A 6,218-nucleotide genomic window follows, 5' to 3' on the forward strand; every position below is an offset into this window, starting at 1 on the left:
ATAATTTGTAGATTGTGTTTTCATTTCTTTCAGCTATGAATGATGACAGTTTTTTATCACCCTTCCGTTCCTCAGATAGTTACTTCCTTTCTTTTCTTGTGCTGTCTGGGACTTCAATTCACCAGTGTGTTCAGTAGAAGCAGTAACGTCAGACGTTCTCTTTGTATTCTGATGCTTCCAAGTGTCCCCATTAAGGCTGATGTTTGCTCTGGGATTTATAATGTTTTAGGTTGCTGGTTGTAAAGGGCTATAATGAGGACGTTAACCCGAATGTGGCATTTTCCCCTGACAGATAGCTGTGAGGAGCCTCTGCTGTCTGCCCTTCCTCCCTCATCCTTCAGCAGTTCCTCGGAGCTGTCCAGCAGCCACAGCCCTGGATTTGCGCGGCTCAACCGACGAGATGGTGAGTTGCTTTTTATCTCTCACTGACCCATGGTGGAGCTCACTAATTTTCAACAATTCTTGCATTTCTCTTAAGAAAGTATTATAAGTGACTGAGTGATCCACTGCACGAAAATTAAAATTTCAAATATATACTTATACAGATTTCCTGGAATGCTTCTGTTTGAAACGTGTGCTGTGTAAACATTATCTATCCATAGATTGCCATTACTGGCAATGCTGTTTTCTCTCTGCACAGAGGACAGAAGCTGATCATACACATGTTTAAGCATCTCATATGACCATCTCAACATGCAAATATTTAAATGCCTTTGAGTATGCTGAGTTCTTTTATATATCTTGGAAAATATTTTTTTTTCTATCACATGTGTACAGTTTTTATGGGCACATTAGCCCTGACTGTTTAATTATTCTTCTTTTTCAACTTGAACAAAGAAGTTGGAAAGTGTATTGGTTTCCTGTTGCTGCTATAACAGATTACCACATATTTAGTGGCTTGAATTTATTATGTTATAGTTCTGGAGGTCAGAGTCTGATATAGGTCTCACTGGGAAAAAAATCAAGGTGCTGGCAAGGTTACATTCCTTTTTGGAGGTTCTAGAGGAGAAGCTGTTTTCTTGCCTTTTCCAGCTTCTATAGGCTGCCTGAAGTCCTTGGCTTGTGGCCCCGCCTCTGTCTTCAAAGTCAGCATGTCTGTAGGGTCTTTCTCTCAATATCATTTCTCTGGTTCAGAGTCTCCTGTCTTCTTTTTTCTAACTTTGTTTAAAGTTGATGCAGACAACAGACTGTTAAGTTGCTATGGATAAAGGAAAGAACCACAAAACTGTGCACCCGGGGGAAGGCGTGCCTGTGACCCTTGCCATGCAATACTTAGGAGAAAAGTTGGTGCATACATTCCAGGGAAAGAGAACTGGTGCAGTTTACATGGAAAGTACTTATAGAAACAACAACCATATAAAAAGACCTTAGAATGGTATATTACGTGCTTCAGTACCTTTTTCCTTTAATCACCTTCTATGAATTTTATTTCTAACTTCTTATTCCCCTCAAGAGTTGACCACATTTATCACTGTGAACTTTGGCCAACCCAAAAAGATATACCTTATATCTGATGTTTTAGGCATTTTAGATTTCATGATAGATAGACGGATGGAGGGAAGGACGGATGGACAGACAGACAGACAAGTGGATAGACAGATAGATAGACAGATACAGACAGATATTTCAAACATAGTGCTTGTTATAATACAGATGTTTAGAAATGTTATGACACATCATTTTATACTTATTTAAATTTTCAAATGTAAAACTTCATTTCATTTCACTATTTAAGGTGGTAAAATGTAGGGAATGTACAAATGTAGGGAACATTTAGGTGCTTGCAAATGCTGCACAGTTAAGTTTGCCTCCTATTTAATTGCTTTCTGGCATGTGTAATCAGTCACATCACTGAGTCCTCTGTAACAAGCAGGTTTTGAGGAGCCAGTATGAAGCCTTGACTGACCACAGGCCTGAAAGGCCAGCACACCCTCTGGTGTTTCTGCCTGGTTTCTGCAAGCCCCTCCTTCAGAGCTGCTCAGCCTCAGCACACACCTCCTGGCTGGACCCATCTGGACTTTCTTCTCGAGATGCCACAATTCACAGGGTGGGGCCTTGAAACCAAGGGCATCTCAGTGAGGCCAGAAGACCCCATGAACACCACATCAAGGAGCACTTGCCTCTGAGCCTCCAGCCTCACCCCACCACCTCGTCAGCCTCTCCCTTCCCTCAATTTTGACCCTGGCAGTCAGGGTACAGCCATGCTTTATGCCTCAACCCACTAAATCACAGGGATTACAGCCACAGTAGAAATCTTTGTTTAGAAATGTGCCCAAACGAGCTATTACATGCATGCCTTATTTGGGGGCTTTTTAAATTTTCTTCAAAGAATATTTATTTGAGCTCTATTACATCTGAATTTCTATATCTCTCTCAGAGTAGATTAGTATTATCCCTGAAAAAACAAAGGCGAGATTAGATTAGAGCCTCATTCTAAGGCTCAGCTCAATTTATGCAAAACTGTCACAGTAAGGAAAAGGGAATTTTTTGTGTCAATAAAATACAGTTAAAAAAAAAAAAAGAAATATTTTAGGAAAATTCACTGCTCATTCTCATTTGAGCCCTAATCATTTTACGCATTTTAGGAGGAACATTTTTCTTCTGAAAGTAGCGTAGATTTTACATTTCAATCCATTACTATCCAAGAGTTCAGTTTGTGCAATGAAAAGAGAAAACATGATTAAATCACTGAATTTACCGTCAGTTTATCTATATAAGTTTAATGATTGACAAAGTGTAGATTTGTTGTTGGAGGATAAAATCGTATTTCCCACTAATGTACACAACAAGCATCCAAATTCTTCATCAGTGGAAATCATTCTAATTATTTATTTTCCTATAACTCATAATGAAGCAAGATATCAACCTTAATGAATTTATATGCATGTTAATTAAGTTTAAAATGGCCCATTTTAATCATCTTTTACTTGTTAATTCATTGTTTTTTGTTGATTTTTATATTTTTCCCCTCCCTACTGAGAGCCTGCAGCAATCACAAAGGAATTGCAAATTGAGAGTGAATTATTGAAGGCTATAGAGTATTCCTATTGTCTTAACATTTCTAATTAGATTTGGATCAGGCTGTGAAGGATGGCTAGACAAGGGATCTGAACGTGAATAACTATACCAATAAGTAAATTACCCAGAGTCAGAAACACATGAAACATTAGCCTTCCTGCCGGGAGTCTGGAAACTCACAGCTAAGAGGAGCGGGAGAAAACAAGTAGTTTCCTGATCAGACAACTCACAGCATTCACATCTATGTCCTAGGTTGAGGTCTGGGCAGTTCTCTGATAATAACTAACACCCGTCGAGTTGGGGGAGAGCAAAGAAGGCAGGGGTGCAGAAGGAAACAAGCACATGCTGTTTGGCAGTGGACGTCTTGGATACCTCAGGCTGTCCTCCCTGAATGTCGCTCCAGTGGGCTGCAGGGACAATTACTCTTTGAACACAGTGGCTTACAACATTTTCACTGGTAGAGGAAATTCAGTTTGTCCACAAGAGTTTTCATAGTTTGGGAAGAATAACCGAAAATTGCCAGACACCATAACAATGCCTCAGTGACTTACCAGCAATGTTGTAATGGGGTTGAATGTTCCTCTTCCTTCAGCTGCTATTTCCCTACACAGAGCTTAGGAATTGTTTGAATTTTACTGTATCTCCTTAAATAAATTGTGTGCTGGTCTTTTACCATAAGCAACATAGTTAATCAGGCAGACGCTTTGCTCTAACAAGTGAAATGATTTCAGGGCTGAAATTACAGCAGTACAGGCTCACACCGACGAGGCAGCTGAAGTGGCAACATAATCTATATCTTTGAGACATTTCTGTGCACGCACTATTTGCATGAACAGCAAAGAAAACAGTGAAGAAACTCTTCTTTCACAAGACGAGTGTATAGCTCCTTCCAGAGCCAACACATGGCTATCTCTAATTCTCATTCATCTACTGAAAAGGATAAAATAATCCTCTTTTGGTTAAAAGAGGATACCTGCATGGGTCCACTCACTGCCACCTAGCTGTGGGCTGCTTGGTCCTCTGGTAGAAGGATACTTCTGGATACTTCCAGAATACAGGAAGATGGGATGGACCTCTTAAATTCTGTTGACAAGGTGGCCCTAGGGCAAGTCTCCAACCCACTCTTGGCTCCCAACAACCTGTTTTATGGGCCAGAGGTAGGAGGTTGGCACAACCAAATGTTAACTTCTCAGTTTGCTGGTGTTGCAAATGGTTAACACGGTTGGCTGCTAACTAAAATGTTGGCAGTTTGAGTCCATCCATAGGTAACTTGGAAGAAAGATCTGGCAATCTATTTTTGAAAAATTAGTCATTCCAAAACCCTATGGATCACAGTTCTACTCGGACATACATGGGGTCACCATGAGTCAGAGCTGACCCAATGGTAACTGGTTGGTTAATTTGTTGGTTTGCTATGGTAGCCTCCCACCTCACTTCTGAATGTGGGAATAGTTGACAAATACTGTCTTGGGGTCTCAGCTGAGCAGAGACTGGAAGTGCCTCATGTTATAGCCTGTAAAATGTTTAAACAATCTTAGGAAATACTTGTGGTTACTTTACAGTCGGCCAAGAACAATTGGATAGATTTAATTTAGCACTCTGTCTGCCACATATAGAAACAGAAGAACACTTTCAACTGTTTGTACTAAATTTAAAAGAGAACTTTTTAAAAATGATCTGTTCATGAAAAGAGGAATGAGGGAAATGTGTGTTTCCATACAGTTTGGATTTATCACAGCACCATGAAGGCAGATCTCTAACAAGCGGTCTGTGCATGTCCGGGTGCTACGGTGACCCTCTCTCTAGGGCAGTGGAACCTGCTGAGGCCAGAAGATGCCTCGTGGATAGGATGTTGACACATAGTGTAAGTTTTGAGTCTGAAGACCTTGAGATAAATGTCTCAATGACATTTATCTCTTAAAAGGAGATAAATCTGGAAGCAGCACTAAGACGAGAGCTTAGGTTTCACAAACCAATGGTCCAAGAGCATCAGCTGGCCAAGCAGGGGTGCTCTCCAGCTCATCACAGTCCCCACCCACTCACCTGCCTGTAGCCTATTCACCTGCTTCACACACTCACTTTCCCTGGCAGGCCCAAGAAGACATTTGAATTTGAGACCCTTACCCTTGATGATATCATTGAGACAAAGTGTAGCCTGAGTAAGCTAGAACTCTAAGCACAAGAGGACAGTGATTTGGGTTTAATGTAACATTTTACATTTATTTCACAAATCAATAGCAGAGAAAGATCCACCTTCACCAATACTGACTAGATACACCCTCCACCAATAATTATGAGAAAAGTCAGAAAAATATTCTGAAGATATTGGAGAGCAACCAAGGCAAAGGGGACCCAGATCAAGGCATGGAGACCCAGACCAAGGCAGAGGACATCCAGACCAAAACAGAGGGAACCCGGATCGAGGCAGAGGGCACCCAGATCAAGGCAGAGGGCACCCTGATCAAGGCAGAGGGCATCCAGACCAAGGCAGAGGAAACCCGGATCAAGGTAGAGGGAACACAGACCAAGGAAGAGGGGACCCAGACCAAGGCAGAGGGCATCCAGATCAAGTCAGAGGGAACACAGACAAAGGCAGAAGGGACCCAGACCAAGGCAGAGGGCACCATGATCAAGGCAGAGAGGACCCAGAAAAAGACATAAGGACCCAGACCAAGGCAGAGGGGACCTAGATCAAGAGGAGGGAAGCTGAGAGGCTGAGCTGCTTTTCTGATGCTTTACTCTGAAATTGGAGCCACAGCTGAGACGAAGAGAAGCCGAGAAGAACACCGTTAGACTCACAGGGCTGTGTCTACAGAATTGGAATTCAGAGACCACCTAGGAGTAGGGGTCCTGAGAAACACCACAAGCCTTGGGTTGAGTCGCCAAATGGCTATGCCCTAGGAGTGAGAGTGCAGAGTGAGCCAGAAGTAATCTAGTATTCATGATTATCAACGTCGAGCTGTGAAAAAGCTCAATCCCTGACGGAATGAATCTGCCACAACTGTTAGAAGCAGAAGTAAATTAGGAAATCATCCAGAGCCTAATATTATTTTTACATTTTTTTTTTTATTGTACTTCAGGTGAAGGCTTACAGAACAAATAGTTTGTCATGAAACAGTAGTACACATGTTGTTTTATGACATTGGTTAACAACCCCACAGCATATCAACCCTCTAACTTCTCTACCTTTTTTTTTGGTG

The 6,218-nt window shown here is 41.7% G+C and overlaps 1 protein-coding gene across 1 annotated transcript in view; it reads left to right on the top strand.

The window, feature by feature from the left end:
• The first annotated feature begins 303 nt into the window (after nucleotides 1-303).
• The window catches only part of LOC101353375 (contactin-associated protein-like 4), a 166,077-nt gene continuing 160,162 nt past the window's right edge, over nucleotides 304-6,218 (top strand). Inside the window, exon 1 of the mRNA XM_012559890.2 lies at nucleotides 304-403. The gene's annotated coding sequence lies outside the window, so the exon portion shown is untranslated. The remainder of the gene's footprint in view (nucleotides 404-6,218) is intronic.

This window comes from Trichechus manatus, unplaced genomic scaffold (assembly GCF_000243295.1).
Source record: "Trichechus manatus latirostris isolate Lorelei unplaced genomic scaffold, TriManLat1.0 scaffold00363, whole genome shotgun sequence".
NCBI lineage: Eukaryota > Metazoa > Chordata > Mammalia > Sirenia > Trichechidae > Trichechus > Trichechus manatus.